At 38.3% G+C, this 18,641-nt stretch overlaps 1 long non-coding RNA gene across 2 annotated transcripts in view; it reads left to right on the top strand.

The window, feature by feature from the left end:
• The window catches only part of LOC118164635, a 74,232-nt gene that overhangs the window by 17,103 nt on the left and 38,488 nt on the right, over positions 1-18,641 (top strand). For both annotated transcript variants that reach the window (XR_004749577.1, XR_004749576.1), the window contains exons 2-3: positions 12,729-12,880; positions 13,727-13,794. This is a non-coding gene — a long non-coding RNA (uncharacterized LOC118164635). The remainder of the gene's footprint in view (positions 1-12,728; positions 12,881-13,726; positions 13,795-18,641) is intronic.

Here is an 18,641-nt window from a genome sequence, read left to right as displayed (position 1 = left end):
CCCCCCCAAAAAAAAAAAAAGAAGGGGCTCTGGAGCCTAAAGATTTTCAGTCTAATGAATGACAATGTAACATGCAGCATAATGTTTTGGAGTGGATGGTATTTATATGAAGATTTAATAGTCAAAAAGGACAGTAAAAAAACTTGAATTTCTTTAAGTTCATTACCACACATGGTAATGTTTTCTTTTTTGTGCTCACAGGGGATATATGCTCACCCAAATTGTTATTTTATACATTCAGAGAAACAAAATAAGGCAGAGTCATTGTCTAAAGTAAATTCAATTAAAACATGTTAAATTTTAGTAATTTATATTCATACATAGGATGAAAATTGTAGCACAAAGCATTTCTGTCAGTCTTTATTTGAAAGCAAATGAGAGCTTGTAGGGACTTTTTAGTACTCACCCGTTTCAAGCATTTTGTGACTGAATTTAATGAACATGAATGATCTTAGAAAGCAAATTTTATGATTCCATGATCATAGGGAGAATGTGACAGAGAAAATGAGTTTATGTATTAAGTGTAGTGTTTCCCCAAACCCAAGAATAAAGGCTTTTTTCATAGAACTAGAGAACAGACAATCATAGCAAGACAATGAAGCAGAGATTTTCTTCTCTATAACATCAGGTACAATTCATATTCAAATAAGAAAACACTATAGAAAATGGAGATCTTTGTGGAGAAGCTCCGTGAAAAGAGAAATAAAATGTCAGACATGATTCACTGTGGATCTCACTGAGCTGCAACACCGAGTTTCTAAATTCTTTACTATTACAGAATTTAAAGTGAATGATGATGCCTCATGTATAGAACTTTCTTAATGCTTATTTATTTATGACAACTTTTACACATTTACATATATTCTCATTTACTCCTTGAGCATTTGCAATTTGAATTGCTCAAGAATCTGTCATGTAAGCTCCACGAGATGTCATTTCCCCAGATGACTAATGATTTGGGTTGCTTTGTTTTGGGACAGTGCTAAGGGACAGAGTTCAAGCACCTTTCCTTTTTTCATGCCTGATAACAGAGATTATGCAATCTTGTAGCTAAGGCCACATTGGACCTGTATATGGCGAGGACCATGGCAGAGACCCCTGCATAAGTACAGTCCCAGAAACCATGGCAGCAGGATCCAGGACTACATCTGGCTTTTGGGGTACCAGAGCATCTGTCTCACTAACAAAATACATCACAAAAACATTCCCTAAGTCTTATGCCACTGTTTATAGCTACACTGAGTTTGTTTAACTGCAAACAAGCAGTTACTCTCTGTATTAATGGATCTGTACTCAAAATAACCTATTTCAGCCATGAAGAAACAACCCAACTCTATTAGAATGAGATTCTGGGCAGTCTTTCTCCAAATCCCTTTAATTAACAAAGCCATATTTATTGTTGTCACCCTACTGCTAATAAGTGCTTCCAACCTGAGTGCCTGATGGGATATGAAACCTCAAAGTCATCTGACTTTTCCCAAGACAGAGGCTGGCTGGTTGTGGCTGAGATCTGATACAGGTTATTTATTCCCACTGGAAAGCTGAGCTGACTTGACATGAATGTAATGCGAGGAATGGCTGCAGATTTACAATATTTGGGGCATCAGGGCTTACTCAGCCCTGCCGAAATGGCTCTGAAGAACCAGCCATTGTCATGGCTGTTGGGCACTCTTACCACCTGATGCAGATGTGGCTCCAGATTTCTCCAAAATATAGGCAAGAGGAGATGTGGGGGAAGCAGGGGGACTACAGGGCTTCTCGTTCCTTCCCTCTTGCTCCATGCTGCCTTACCACTCGTGGTGCAGGGTAGGGCTTGTGCAGTGGTGGAAATGAGCAGTGGCTGCTTCACTGCCCTCAGCAGCCTGCTGCCATGCTTGAACTTGGCCCTTGAAGGAGAAATTCCTCTGCTTGCAGGACTAAATCAACTCTCTTCCTGCTTCACTTTTAGCAGAATCATACCTTTGTTAGGAAAACTACGCTTGTGATCCAGCTGCAGTGATAATCCCCTAACCATCATTTCTTTAAACATGCCAGTGAACACTTACTGTATGTCATTTTCAAGGTATTTGGATCTGTAACTTATTAATAGGATTAAGAAACCAGTAAGAAACAAAAAGCCTTTATTGGCCAAACTCAACTTCTGCTATGCAGAAACTTTTGACCTTAGTAAAAGTTTTTATACTAAGCTAAACACTTTTGACAGGATGTAGCTTTACAAGGGAACAAAGCAGAAACCTGCATCTCAAAGCCTCCATCAACACTCTTTTCCCAGATCTCTGATTCTGTCTAGATTGAACTGGGGCACAAAGGCAGCATGTGTAAAGAAAACTTTCCAAGTTTGTGTTTTCAGTAAGAGCCTCCCTGAATTCATTGACAGCTCATGAATGCATGTGATACATTGGCTTTTTTTTCAGTGTCTGTAAGGCAGTGGCCAAAGCCTTTAACACCTCAGCAAGCTGATTTTAAGGAGAGATGTTCATCTCTCTGAAGTATCTTTTAAAGGCAGCTAGATTGTAGAGACAGACTATATAGATTTATTCATGGAAGCATTTGAAATTTTAGCTCATACATTTGTGAGCTTGATTTCCTAGCCTGCATCATGATAGTTACATTTTAACCAGTTAGTTACATTTTTTTTATTTTTTTTATTTTTATTTTTATTTTTTTGGTTATGGATATATGGATATATATAGTTATATGATTATGGATATCTGTCGGTGAAATATATACTTTGTCAATTGTGGGTGTAATTTGTACACAATTTTAGAGTGTGTTTTTTTTTTTTTTTGTTTTTTTTAATTGATTTTAGAGTGGTATCATTGGTAGTCAATTAGGTAGATGCAGAATTCTCTGAAATTGTTGCTAGAATTCTTTGAAATAGTTGCTAAAAGAAAATAAGCAATGTAAAAATCCTATAATGGTATTTGTAACTTTATATTCCATTCAGGAATGAGCAGAAAGATTAGCTGGAATATGTCAGAGCAAATGTAATCAAAGTAAAATACACAGACAGAAAGAAGGTGGCAAAAAGGGCTTGGTATTTTTGATCCAGAATAAAACTTTGTTATCTGCACATCAATATTTTGTGCAGCTGTGGGTTGTAAAGGACATGCGGTCGCTTATTTTATTAATAATGGTAACAACAAAATGTCTGAAATATAAGCAGGTTAGTAATTTTGCAGTATCTCTGGGAACAGTGAATGCATAAGTAAAACTGAGATGTTTTCATTTCATATAAGGTGATATTTAGTGGGCACAGGCTGACTAACCACTGTCCATCGCCAACCACACTGCAGCTGTGTCCAGATGTCATCATAAAAAATGTTCCTGCCATTCAGCATGCAAAAATCTCAAAAGCAAACTCAGCTTCTTAAAGAGCTTGCTTAAGTGAAAATAGTACTGTAGACTTGGAAGGATATAGTTTCTCCTGGATTAGAATGTTTCAGTGGAGAGTTGAAGCCAATTATAGGTGCATTGTCTAGTTCTTGCCTAGGTCTGCCTGCTAATAGCAAATTCATTGCAACTGGATTTTTCTCCTGTTTCACAGGGGCTATGCTTGAATTCTCCATGGAAATATTATTATTGTTATTTATTTATTTTTAATCAGTTTCTGTGTCTTACTTACTCTAGAGTGCACTACAGACTAGAGTGTCTCTTTACAGCTGAAAATAGAGTTGGAACAGTACAGTCTTTTCAGAGGAACGATAGAAACCTCATTTTCTTCAACACTTTGGTTTACAGTTCCTTATTATTTGCTTTCACAATGAAAATAAATATGAGGAGACATATGGAGAAGAGTGAAGAGTGAATGTATACATTCTGCATTTTTTGTTCCTGTTTTCCCCACATAATATAGGGCAATGCAGCTCCAATTTTTCAGTGGTGGGACAATGAACTGTGAGGCAAACCGATGCTTGCAGCTAAGTTTCCTCAAACCATCTTCTCAATGAGTGTCAATTTAAACCATGAGGTTGGTGAGATCTTTGGTTCAGAGAGGGCTTGTTGCCAATGTGTGGTATTTCCTGAGCCCCATCAGGGCAATTTCTATAAAGCTTGAGAGGGTAGTTCTGTGAAGGCTACTGAATTTGAAAGGCTACTGAGCAGGGAAAATTGCATTATTTTTTCAATGTGATAAGGATAGGAGAGAGATGAAGTGAAATGATGAAGCTCACCATTTGTCTGTGCTTGCCTCCAGTAGTACGGGAGTTAGGCAAAAACAATCTTTGGAAAAACAGAACAGTTTTCTGGGTTCTTGACAGTGAAATATATAGTGCAAAAATGTCAGGTTAACCTATCATCTGATGAAATGTAACAAGATGTGTCTTTCATTGTTGGTGTTAAACCTTGTTCAAACACATGGAAGAAGCACAACCTCTGTCATAAAGAGTTCAGGTGCTTCAGGACAGACGAGCAAAATATACAAGTAAATAGAAAGGTCTGTGCAGTCATGAGGCATCTTCCAGTTATGACTGTGAGGAAATAAACTGTACTTGCAGGTACAAATATGGGGACTATCACTCCATTGCCTGCCACAGCAAATTTAAACAGAAAGGTAGGGATGGCTGTGTCTTCACAATCCCAGATGTCTTTTCCTTTATTAAAAATACATGGAGCATTACTAGGCCTGAGACTTCACACAACATAACAGTTATTTTTTTTTTTAACATTCAAGATGGTATTAGAAATTTTAATTCCTTTTGCCAATGATACACTCATTCCAAAAATCTTTTTCCACCACACACACACAAAAAAAACAAGACTCTGAGGGAGGGATGAATACTATGTAAGTATTTTTCCTTCACTTTTGCTCTTGTTTTAAACTATTTTTTTTCTCTCTCTCTAGGGTTTTGAATGATGAGACATATTATCCTGCTGGCATGCAACTCTTTTTAAATGGGCATTTTCACTTAAAAATTTATTTTTGACTAAAGAAAAAATCTGTTGAAATGAGAAATTGTTTTCTGTTTTGAGTGGAAGGGCTGAAAAAGATTCAGTAGGAAAAGAAAAATAATTATTGTAGCTACAGGAAAAGCATTGCACACAGAGCTGTGTCAGAAAGCACCTACCAATAAGAAATGTATGGAGACAAAATCGAGAGTTGAAGTGAGTAGTATAATGGAAAGGAAGAGGTAGCTGATAGAAAAATGAGTAGGAAGAGAAATAGCTTTCTTTGTTAGCTATGGAAAGAAACCAGTAGTGGTGAACTTGATATTACTAGGGGACTGGAAAGAGAGATGTTTTCTGAGCTTGTGCTTGATGTGGAACAGAGGACCTAAAGAAAACATCCAAGTACAAGGCAAGGGAAATTACAGCTTAGGTTTGGATCTCAGACAGAAAAGACAGAAAGAGTTTCCATATCCCAATTGTGCGTGACTGTCTAAAGTGCTTGCCATTTCAGATAAAACTTGCACTGGCATGACTTGGTAGAGGAAAAAAGGGACTGTGGTGGAAATATGCATTGGTTAACCACAAATCCAGCATGCTGTGCCATTCCTTGGCTTCAAATTTAGTTAATTATTGGTCTTTCAGACCCTTTTTCTGTTGAGTCACAGGTCCTATCTTGTTAATTCACTCGTATGAGTGAGAAAATGAATGCTGGAAGCACATGCCAGGGTGAAAGTGCAATCTAGGTGGGGCTTGCTTTCCTGACACATTTCAGGGTACTATTATCTTGTCAGAGGAGATGTGAAGCTGTGATAGCAAATCCTCTTTTCTGTACAGGACCTAAAGAACTGCGCATAGTAAAGTCAAGTTCAGTAAGAAGCAGTTAATTTGTGACGTGCGCAGCTTTTTACATGGATCATCACTGCACTGAGGTAGATGGCTTCCAAATGCCTCTTTTCTGATGATATCTGATTTTCAGATATGTTATCTGTTAGGAGATTCTCCGAAAGAGATCATCAGCAAATTACCCCATGTCCCTGCATGATGAGTGCAGTGCAGAATCCAGCTGCATTTCAGTTTCCACATGCTACTCTGAGTTGTCACAGTCTGTCCTGTCCTCAGGCAAGCCTCTGCTTGCTCAGTGTTTCACTTCATATGCCTGACTTTCTCATCTCATAGTTTAAGTCTGCCTAACACATCATGCTCTGGCCATGGAAAATAAGCATCTCAGATCAGGCCTGAGTTCTTTTACAAGGAAGTGGTCATAAGGATGGTTATTTGGTGACCATAGATATGTGTTTTCCCTCCTGGATTTTGAAAACTAAGAGTATCTCTTATAGAAATGGATGTGGAACCAAGATTCATTGTTGCTTGCATAACACATGTCAGATATTTAGATATCCGAAGGCAAGTAACATTATGGATAAAACGTGCTGACTGTCTACATGCCAGTCCCCCTGGACCTGCCCTGTTGTGATCTCATTAAAGTATCATTTAGCTTTCATTAAGGAAGAAAGCAAATACAGAAAGGGCTGTCAATCTAAGTCTATTTTACAATTCCAGGGCCAAATCCTTTTCACCTAATTGAAGCAAGTCTTCCCACTGAAACCAGTGAAGTAATTCTGTAAGGTTTGCTCTTGATCAAAGTAGAGTGACCTAATAGTGCTACTAATTAAGCTTCTTTCTACTGAACCACAGCAAAGTTCATGAGACATGAATCTGTCTTCTTGCTAATTGGTAAATATGCCCTGCTCATTGGAGAACGATTTAAGTCTCACATGGGCAGGCCCAAAATGATAGCTGAACCTATTGATTTAGTTTGCTTTAAAAGGAATAGAGGATAATTTCTGAAATCAGACTTGATGATCCCTTGCTCTCCTATCTGCCCCCACTGGAATATGTTGTGGTAAACAGCCTGCCATCTGAGCCTAGCTAGCTGCCAGAGCTGAGGTGTCAGGTGGAGATCACAAGTGAATTGGAAGCTATTTTATACTGAGGTTCAATATTACAGATGAAAACAAATCTATTAACTAGGCTTCTAGTGAAGAATGAGGGCTGACAGTTACAAGCATTGCAAAGAGAAGAAAGGAATAGCAAGTAAAGCAAATGCATGAGGTATAAGCATTAGGTGATTTAGAAGTGTTATTTCCTTTTGTTTGCTTGATCTGAAAATTAAAATTGTTAATTTTATCACAGAACAGTTTTAACGTAGGAAAATTCTAGTGATGACACATCATTGTGAAAGACTCAGGTCATTCATAGTAACAAGTCTGGCACTACACTGCAAGGAGTCTAATTTGTAGGGCATTTAGATGAAATGAAATGTAACATGTTGTGCTATTTTAGTTTCTTCTGTTCAGAAGAAACAAATGATCTCTTGTGTGGTAACCAAGTCCTGATCAGGGCTGACACCCTTCATGCTGGGTGCTGTACAGGAACAGACTAAATGAGTTTCCCACTTTAAGCTAAGGACTCATCCTGCAAATGCATCTCTCCCAATGTCTTCAGGGTTCAGATAGAACTCTGAAGACACTGCTGGCACACAACCCATCTCTAAGCAAAAAGCTGAAAAATAAGGGTAGTAAATGACTTAAATAAGAAACAGATGAAAAGGGAGCCAATGATAAAAGCATATATTGATGCATCAGAAATGAGAGAAATGTCATGGGTGAAATTCTAACTCTGTTCAAGTTAATGAAAGCATTGACACTGAGTTAATTAGGACAGAATTTCACCAGTTCCCACTTTACTTACCAGAGAATCTTGTTATTCTTGAATAGTATTTTCTTAAAAGCATCAGTATAAAAGTGGATATCGATGGAGCCAGAGTACAGATCTTTTTTTCAAGAATGTGTTTTTATGTATTGAGGGCAACATAGAAAAAAATATAAGAATTTGAGTGGACAAAGAGGCAATAGAACTCAGAAAACTACTCAAAGTGTATTTATTTGGCTAGAACTTGGTGACTAATTTGGAAGAGAAAAGTGCTTGAAAAGATTGATTTTGAAAATTTTCAGAGAAAACACTTCTATTTTGAAATAATAATCCTGTTTTGAAGATTTCCTCCCATTTATTGTTTTTGAATGTGAAATAATATGAGAACAAAATGGTATATTTAGCTCTATGGGCAACAAAACATCTCATTTGCCTTGGAATGATTTGTCTTTCCATTTTATTAGGTGGCCTATTGTAATGAAACAAATTCTCTTTTATACAACCGTGAAGGATTAGGGGAAGGGTGACACAATAGAATATGTGGAGTATAAAAGTATATGAGCAGTCATAAAAAAACATGAGAGTGGGAGGTACTATTCTAATTTTAAAACCTAGTGACGACAGCCTGATTCACAATGCAGTAATTTGCTTTTTCAAAAGTGTAGCAAGTGAGAGTGGAGCTGAGAATTACAGAGAATTTGGTTGCAATACAACACCATATTTATAATATGTGTTTGAATTTATGTGTATACATATATATGTGTATACATCCAATTTTCAAATATATATGCTTAGTTTCATTGTTATTGTAATCACATATTCATAGGCTTGAGGCTGGTAGGCAGTTTAGATCAGCTTTAAAACCTAGCCTAAATCGTGAATAATTGTCTTGGGACTTAGGGTATAGGGCATTACAGGAGCTGGCCACATCAAAACATTTCTGGAGAGAGGACACATGGATGTTTAGAGCAGATAAGTGAGAATACAGGACTTGGCTCTGCCCTAGCTTTTTCACTCACCTTCCATACCAGGTGGGTAGGATGGATTTGCCTATCTTCTGAGTAGAATTTAAGAATTAAACATTTAAAGGTTTTGGACTGTACTGTAACAACCCATTCTGACTGTGATCAGTGGATGTTTGATAGGGTGAAATGTTATGACAGTAAGAGAGGGGCACTTTTAGATTATTTGCCTACTTCACATGCCCTTTACTGCAATCCTGTCAGTCTGGTGTTACTTGAAAGGCTCTGCATGGTCATAACAACCAGCTCACATGGTTCATGTTGGTTAATTCTGCTCTCTCCACTGGTAGCGCCTATGATAAAAATTGCTTCACCTTTGGGACAGCAATAGAAATTTGGACATGTTAAGAACCTCTTTCTTGCACTGCTTTGGCCAGCACTGTTTCTTCAGTAAAGTTAAAAATACCTTAGAGTGGGAGCTGCTGACCACCCACTCCTACTTCTATTTGTGTGTTGTTGTAGTGCAGCTTAGTAAATTAAATTTATTCAGAAGAGATGAATCTGTCTTTGAGTTGTACACCACGTGCTTTAATGCTGACAGATGATAATAGATGATAATAAAAGCTGCAGGAATATTTTTTTCATGTGTGATGCAAATGGGAAATGAACCTTGCCTCTCTTAGCCTTCCCTCCACTGTTCTGCAAAACAGGAATTACCAGTGGGTGGACAGAGTTGAAAGTCATCACTAGTTTGCACAAAGTGGAATTTAGAGATCTTGTGGAAAATTTTTCAGCTATTTTTGCTTCTTCTCCTTCTCTGAACCCTGGAAGGACCAATCTCTCAGCAATATTTCAGTGTGACTTCTTGCAGAAGTTCTTCAAAATGGGAGTTCTTTGACTAGCACTGTTGCTTCCAGGTCTGAAAAGCCAGTGTCTGCCTGGGAAGTTTGGCTGTGTCCCATGGAGCCAGATGCTTGAAGTCCATTCTGAGATGTACAAACAATTTGTGCAAATTTGTACTGCTGCTGTTCTTGTTACACCCCTCTGCCCAGACTGCTTACAAACACAGAATGCTGGTTTCTAGGGCTGTCGGTTGAGCTGCTTTCACTAGAACTAAATTGATTTGAAAGAATAAAGAGAAAAATGCCACTAATTTTTCAAAAGAGATTATTTGCAGTGTGAAAACCAATCCTTTCAAATTCAGACATTAATCCGAACCTGTAACCTTTATAACCTTTAGCAAGAGCACTATATACTTGCTCCTTATTGCCTAAATGAATCCACTTCTCTCTCTCCTTCTCTCTCTCTCTTTTTTTTTTTAACACAAAACCAGATGAAGTTCAGATGTTTACTTGGAGCCAGTCATTTCAGATTTAACCATGAAAAGCAGAAATATAATCGTCTAGTATAGAAAAGCTCTTTTACATTTCCATTAGTATTTGTAAAAACACTCTATAGCAAGCTGATTTTAAAGTCTGGGTATTAGTTTCATAGGATTCCCCCCACTCCCCTTAAAGACTGTTTGATTGCTCAAACATAAATGAAGTTCATAGAACATCTGATGAAAATCGAAGATGCTGTGAATGGATCCTCTGTAATGGGTGAGTTTCATAGTAATGTCAGTGTAATTGAATAGTAGGTAAGTAATTCATCATGTAACTTCCTCACTCCAGGGTGAGAGATGTACACACATAACTCCTCAAGACCCTACCTTACAAGGCGTGGAACATGGTAAGCCTATCTCATAAAGCACAATAGGTGTCATGAAAAGGTACTCTGGAAAATCTCATTAAGGATCTATCTGCACAGACATTACATTTTGCCCCTACATGTAGATTTAAGCTTGTATGTGCAAATGCTTTGGCAGTAACACTGGACAGAAGAGAAACATCAGCTACTCCATCAGCCACTTCCTGCACAGTACACACTTTTCTGATGGTGCAACTATCACCCTCCAGGGCAGACAGAAAATTCGGATGTCCCCTCAGACACTACAAGTTACTTGCACATCTGATCTGTGTGTTAGGGCAGGTGTAGAGGTCAGCATTCACTGGGGCAAATAAATGGCTGACAAAAAGATAGATGTTTTCCTTCCCAAATAAAAAATAAGAATAAAGATAAGAACAAAAATAAGAATAAGAATAAAACAAAATAAAAGTAAATAAAAATAAAAATGTGTAGACTGCATAAATACTATTACACATTTTTAGAAGTAGATGTTGAACCAGATAAAGAGGAGAGAAACAAAGAGGAGAGACTCCCCATGTGTCAGTTAAGCCATCAGGTCTGATAGATAGCACACAGACATGTATCAGTGTACATCAGTGATATCGCTATGTGGGCATTTTATCAGGTTTTCTTTTGTGCAACCACTTAAATCAGAGAAATCTCAGATTCCTTTCTGAGGCCCCCTTGTATCCTGGTCTCTGCTCTCTGCTTCTTCCCCTGCTTCGCCCTGAGGACCAGCGGAAGGCCCCTTCCTCCAGATTTGTCGCTCCTGGCAAACACTGTGGGAAAAGACCAAAGCAATGCTTCCTCCAGAAAGGCCATTAACCCCTTCATGCCCTCACCGAGTGTTTTCTTTTAATACCACTCCACACTGGAAAATATAAGATATAAATGCTGAGGGTGTTTATTTGCTGGATGAAGCAATAATGTTCTGCAGTCAAGGACCTGTAAGTGTGAAATAGTAAATGTTAAGACAGGATGTATTATTAACCCCTTTTCTGTAGAAGCTGCTGGATTTAAGCATGACAAATCACTGTTATTTTCCCTGCTTCTTGCAAAATTTTCTTAATGGATTATACACTAGGTGGGAAATCCTGTAGAGCAGAAAGAAAACCAAAACCCAAAACAAAAACATTCATTTGTGGAGCAGTCTGATGAGTGAAAAGAAAGTATAAGCATATCTGGTACCAGATTTCCTCAGGGAAAATTAGATTCAGGAGAGGAAGTTAGAAATAAAAATATAAACAGATTTACTAAACATGTCAAAACTGTTTTATCTCTTCAGTGGCTAAACAACAAAAGCAATTTTGCTTTAATAGAGATAGTTATGAGCTGAAAGCCTGCGAATGAGACTTTGAGCCTTCTCCCCAAACCTGATGGCTTTGCTAGTCATGATATCAGAGTGAGATCTCTCCAAATTCTTATATGCATAAATCAAAACAGAAAAAAAAACATAAATCATGTTTAACAGTGCATATAATCTAACCCAGATTAATGACTACCAAGAGGGAAAAAGGTAAGTGGAGCAATAATGCTTATTTTGTAAGATTATATTTTGTATTGCTGTCTAGAATATGGGAAGTGTCCAGTTAGGTCAGTGAGTTTTTCAGTGATCTTTGGTGAACTGTAAACAAAACCTCAATCAGTATGCTAAATAGGGCAGACAAATTTTGCATATGGTAATTTAGCAGTGCTTTACAGAAAAGGATTTTTGAGCAATGTCTGTCCTCTTATTCCCTACTTTGCAGTGCTTTACAAAACTCCAGAAATGGGAGGAATTTAGGGATGTTGCCTTCTTCATCCACTTATCCCAGGACAGGATCAGGTGTGTTTTTCTTCTTTCTAGCAGACATCTGATTAAACCTGATTTTTCTTTATGGATTTTATTTCATGGAGTCCCAGAGCCCCTCTAGGCATCTTCTCCTTTACACCCACCAGCTTTTCTTAGAGTCTTGAGGGGCTTCTCCTTTTCATAAGGCAAGGTGGTTTCCTCTTGTCTTAACTCCCACACAAATGGACCTGAATACCTCTTGCTCCAACATACATTTGAAAACTTTTGTCCCATCTGCCTTCTGGATTATATGTTGTAGTATAACCAACACCAGTTTTTTTTAGTCTTTCCTCCCAGTTTATTTACTCAAGTAAATCCTAATCATTCTTACTGAACTATTCTCAATCTTGCCCAACTGGTTCATATTTTTTATTTTTCCTTGTTTTCCTCCATCACTGACATCACTGAACAATTCTCTGTGGAATACTGCTGGTATGTCTTGACCAGGATGGAGTAGAAAGGACGGATGACTTCAGGTGCTTTATAGACTACATCTGTTTATACATATTGGTTTGGCATTTTCTTTTTTTATTATATTTTATTTTATTTTTTAATAGCAGGCCAATTTAGTTTCTGATTAACAATGACACAAACCCTTTTCCTCAGAGCAGCACATCTTCTGATACTACTTCTAAGCACAGAAAGATTTCACCTCCCATCACAGTGAAGGTGCATCACAAGTCTCTAGAGAATTTTGAAAGAGGATGATCAAAAGCTGCTTCTGTGTGGAAATCAGCTAATACAATTAGGAAGCTTCAGGGTAAGTGGATTTATACTAGTCCACTAGTGGTATGTAGTATAAATACGCTTATCTGTCTTCACAAAATCATAGATCAGGGAAAAAGGGAAAGACTTTTTTCTCCTTTTCACAGAAGATCTAGGGGAAGTGAAATTATATAACAAGAGTCAGATTCAAAACAACTGGACAAAGTTCATCTCATAATGCAAATTTAAGATGTTTTTATTTATTGCCACAGGATGTTTTGGATGCCAGAAAAATATGATGGTTCAGAAAAGCAACTAAGCAATTTATAAGGAAATAGTGTAAAGAGATCAACTTGTGCTCAAACAGGTTGAGCCATAAGCTGTTTGAATCCAGGAGAGTATTCTGAGAAAGCACTGCTCTATTTTTTCCTTCTTCTTCTCTTCTTCCCTGGGGATCCACCTTTATAGATGACATTGAACCACTGGTCCATTGAAGTGCCGGTATCATCATGTCAATGGCTGGCTGTATTTTTGTATCTTCAGTGCATAAAAGTACTGTCAGAATGCATCTTTCCAGTTGTATTTCCCTAGTTTGCTTAGGAAAATGTGCAAAATAGTCAAAATATGAACTAATATCAGGGATATGACATCTATTGTTTACCCTTCTTTGCCAGACCTGTTGCCACATCAGAAAAATAAATGAGATTGGCTTGACAGAATTTGCTCCTGATGATTCCATATGGGTTATTATTCAACATTTTGTTTCCACTTACATGCTTGTAATCATGTATTAATTTAGCTGTTCCAGTATTTTTTCCAGAAAGTGGAACTAAGTTGATATGTCTGTATTTCCTTGATGTCTCTCTCTTTTTTTTTTTTTTTTTTCCTTCCTTCTTTGAAGATAGAAGCCATGTTGTCTGCCCTCTGCTTGGTTTCAGACATCTCACATTTTTCCATGATTTGTCAAAGGTAACTGTTAATGGCTTGGTGAGTTAATCAACCAGCTCTTAAAAATTCTCTATGATGATATTATGTCAAGATTCATCAATTTTAAAATATCTGACTTCTTGAAATACTTAACCTACTCTTTCCCTACCGAAACTGGATGTGTTTCTTGTCTATTGCTAGGGCTAATTATACTCTCTGATTGCAGGTGATTTTAATATCTTCTTAGAGATATGTCTCAATGGCTTTTCATCTCACCTGCTTAGTGTTCAATCTTTTCTTTGCTCTTCCTCTTATCCATGAACATGTTTATAAACTTGAACATAAATAAAACATTTCACGTGTCCCTACCTGTTACTCTTGTCTCGACACATTTTAATTTTAAGCTTGTCTTTAATAATCTGACCCTATTTCCACTGTCTTGGTACTTTGTTGTATAAAATATACAGAGGATTCCTCACTGAACCAAATTAATTCTTTGCAATGCTTTATGTCTTTCTCCCACAGTGACATAATTTATGCCGGTATTTTTTTTTGTTTTTCTCCCAGAAATCATCTGCTTTTTAACTGCTTTTCTTCTCATGAATTCTCTCTTGACTTTCTTCATTGACTTTGGAGTTTATCTGTGACCTTTCCACTGTACCATAGATGCTTCTACTTGTGATCGGTTGCTGCAGTGACTGGTTTTTCCTATTAGTGGGATCCATGTTGGAACAAAGGCAGAAAAAAAAATAACTGACCTGAAAGACAGTCTTGAGTTCAGGAAAAGATAAATGCTGTTATTCAGCCAGACCTAATTAACAGCACAGGACCAAAAGGGTCCAATAAAGTGCCCGAAGTTCAGTAGGCAATTGTGTCCCTTGCTGACAGTGCTGTGTTGGGTAAGTGCTGGGCTGACTTCTGGACCAAAATTTGGCCCAAGACTATCATGAAATAAGTAAGTTCAGGACTTACTGTTTTCTCTTATTATTTAATTAATCACAAAGGTGGCAAAGAGATAATTTCTTTCTGCATCTCTGTCAACTTTATATTCTTTCTGGGGTAAATGCAGTAGAGTTGGGTAGACTCACTTTCTCTGAGGAATATTCATGGAAGAAAAACTGCAAGCTGTACAAAACAGATTTCCTTTTCTTTTGATTTTCTCCTACTCTCTATTTTTACAGCTCCTTCTTTGCCCTCCTATGCATCCCCTCACAGCTTTTCTGCTGGGGTTGTGCTTTTACGCCCATAATATCTACACAGTCTTAGTTATGTCTGCATGTGCCAGGGTAACATACTCAGAGAAATCTATGACAACTGCTACAGGATCTTTGATAGTCTCTGGTGAGTTTTTGTTAAATATTTTTCAGTCTGTTGGAATTGTTTAAAGCTATGTTACTTCGCTTCAAAGCCATCTACTTCAGAGGATGCACCAGCCATTTCAGAACTCCCAGCATTCCTTAACCAGATGTTTCACAGGAAAATATTTTCTCAGCTGGATGGGAAATCAGGGAAACTGCAGAAAGCAGTGGTGGGAATAATCAACATCAATGAGACACTTATATTCTGATTTGATGTGGGAGAATGGCTCAAAAATCTGAAATATGAAACTCCATCTTGCTCCTGATTTACCTTAATAAATTCCAGTTCCAGCATAGCAAATGTAAATTGACAAACATGGACTAGACAGAGTGTAAAAATGTGGGACATATTCAGAAGTTATTACAGCCCATCCTGCTTCCAATCATACATTTGTTCTACTTCAGTGTGATAAATGAGTGTTCATTGCATGCTTGGAATATTTATGAATGTCAAAAAAATGTCGTTCCTGCTGCAAAGAATTTGTGGAACTGAATTACATTAGGCCTGAAATCATGACAGAGATGTGATTTGAATTGATTTTGAAAAGGAATTAAAAACAAAACAAAACAAAAGGATAAATTATTTTGTCATTTAATGTGGTTCCTGAGCTGTATCAATGTTAATGCCAATCTTATTTATTTACATATTCATATACTGGCTTTGCACATAGTGCATTTCTGTCTCTGTATTCTCTGCCCAAAAATGTAATCCAAATTAGTATCACTTATCTGTGCATTTACAGAAAATTGTGAACTGAAGACTGGATTACTCAATAAATAAATAAATAAATAAATAAATAAATAAATGTTGAGCAAAATCTTCAACAGCAAAACAGCTACAACTTTCCCCCTGCTAAACTTTTTAGAGGACAGGTTGCCTGAAGATGGCCCCAGTACAGCAGTCTCTGTGTAGTTGCAAGTGAGGCAAAGAAAGGTGGCTTTTATGGCCAGGAACGACTCTTAAAGCACGTGCCATGTGTCTTGTGTCAGCATGGCTTCTAATAAAATTCTAAATAAAAAATATTGATGAACTTGGAGAATTCTCCAAAATTTTCCTGTTCAGAATATGCTGCTATAAATCTGACTTCATCTCAGTAAGAGCTCAGAGATTAGCCTTGTCACGCCAGGTTATACATTTGGGGTAGAAATCAATGTCTTCAGCTCTTCTGCATCCTTCATATCAAAACAGCAAAGCAAAAACAGTCAAAGAAAAACTGTACTTCAACTATGTTTTCAGAGTTTTACTTTTGATGTTTCAAGTCAGTGTTGGAAACACAAGACCCAGCTAAGAAATGTAGGCTATATATCACAGAAAGGAGTGGTGTTTCATGGGAAATCACTCTATCCTTTACTCTTGCAACAGCTTGCAACACAAAAGGATTGCCTGGTGTATATGATCCATCGCTTTTTTCAGGGCTGCCGCAGTTATGAGTGTAGCTGCACTTGCGGTTATAACCTTCTGGTAGCTGGCTAATATTAAAATCTTGTAAGAGGAAATTGCCTGATTTTACAAGTACCTTTAGTTACTGACTGAAGGCATACACTGCCATTGCAGAGCAGTTTTCTTCTAATGAGGATCTGAGAAAACATGTGCCCATGACTTCTGACTATTTTCAGATGGCTCTAGAAACTGGAAAAAAAAAAAAAAAAAAGATTTACCAAAATATTTTTTCTGTTGTTCAGTACATTCTCTCCAAGATCTTTGAATAACACCCTGAAAAAAAGGCACCAAAAATAGAACCCTTTCCAAAGTTGAGTCCCCCCAGGCCCGTCTTGCTTCACCTGAGATCACTTCCATGAGCAAGGCCAGATGCCCTTACTATTTTAATTATCGCTGACTGGCATGGTGTGTTATCTGGTACTGAGCCTTGAGCACTGTCTCTCTTTCCATTCGTACCTCCTGCTGGTAATGGTGGCAGTATTTATACGGGTATTTCTGATCTGACATTTTTTATGAATCTGAATTCCAGCTGTGTTCTTGTCACTGTGGAGAGCCAAATGTGCTCCATTTATGTTCGTTGAGATCTTATGTCAGTTACGGATGTTTCCTGATTCTGTAAATAATGTTACCAAAGTCTCCATGAGCATTAAGGGTTTGGACGTGATTGACCCATTCAGTACTCCCAGTTTGGCTTCCTGGTCTTTTGGCCTCTCAGCACATACCTTTGTTCTTTTCAGTAAATGCTTTCCTCAGAGTGAGACTCAGAATGTCATTTTGCCAGCTCCTTCCTCTTTGTGTCTGTGCAAATCCCTTTCATTGCTTCTCCCTTTGGCACCAGCCAATGCTGCTTTCAGTCTGGAAAGCCAGTGAGTGGTTCCTGTGCATGCTGTAATCTTTTCCAAAGCCCTGGCGGTCGCCCTCCTTCCTCCACCCATCCCCGCGACATCGGCTCCCAGATGGGGCTCCCGGGAGCCCTCACTGCTGGTTCGCAGGGAGGTGGCAGCTTGCTTCAGTCAGCCTTGCTTCATTGTTTCCAGCTCTAAAGTGCATTAGAAGAAGTCAAACTCCATTAACATTTTCCTAATATTACTTTCCTTCACACTTAATTGGTGTTGTTGCCAGGGGGATGTTATGCGATCCCCTTTGGGAAAAAAAGAGATCAGTGTTTTTCCAGTGGGGAGTGGAATGGGAGGGAAATGGGAGCAAATACATGGCTGAGAGAGGGAGGGAGGGGATGGAAGAAGCTGGGCCAGGAGCTGGGCTCCCTGATAAAGAAGGGAAAATGCACCTTTAGGTCTTTCTGCTTCTGGTAGAAGGACTTTGTATGCTGCTGGTGGGGATGGATATCTGTTCCATCCTGGAATAGTTCTGAAAGGAGGAAAAAGTGAAAAAGGATCTGTGTGCCTTCAGTCCAAGCACGTACAAGGTGCCGTCCCTCTGCCTGAGAGCCTGGGATATGGTGGTGTGCTCATGCGGACACAGCTGCTGTTCTAGCTGCCCCACACAGCTGGGACTGGAAAGGAATTTAATAATCCCTCTATTTAAGAGGAAAAAGGCAGATTTCCAACAGATTCAGAAAATTCAAAATACTTGCTGTGGCCATCTCTCTCTCTTTTTTTTTTTTTTTTTTTTTTTTCCACATTTAGGAACTGATAAACTTTGCCCCAATTTCATCAGCTCTTCAGGGTCTCAGGCCAAACTCAGTTCACTGCAAGCTGCAAGCCAAGGAAGGTGCCTGTGACTAAGCTTGGATCAAAGCCATGGTCATCCATTTCCTACCCTGGTGCTTTAGCTAATTCCTTCCTGCAGGCTGTTTGTGCCTGTGGTTCCCAGGCATTTGTCAAAGCTTTATTGAAGTTCCTTTTTGAATATGTAGACAAGAACTGCATGTAAGCACTTTTTGCTGACAACTAAAGTTGTGAAATAGCTTTTCAATTGCATTGTCTGTATTGGCTCTTTCCTAGGCCTTTTACTACAAGTCATGCAGATCTTGGCAGTTAAGCTGTGACTGTATCAGTGTCCTCTGTGGGGTCTGTCTGTCTGTCTTCCTCCATAAATCCCCACCTGTCCCAGGCAGGGTTCTGTGGGAC

The sequence above is a fragment of the Oxyura jamaicensis genome, chromosome 3, assembly GCF_011077185.1.
Source record: "Oxyura jamaicensis isolate SHBP4307 breed ruddy duck chromosome 3, BPBGC_Ojam_1.0, whole genome shotgun sequence".
Classification (NCBI taxonomy): Eukaryota; Metazoa; Chordata; class Aves; order Anseriformes; family Anatidae; genus Oxyura; species Oxyura jamaicensis.
Note: the sequence above shows the minus strand (reverse complement) of the source record. Positions and strands in the feature narration are given on the sequence as shown.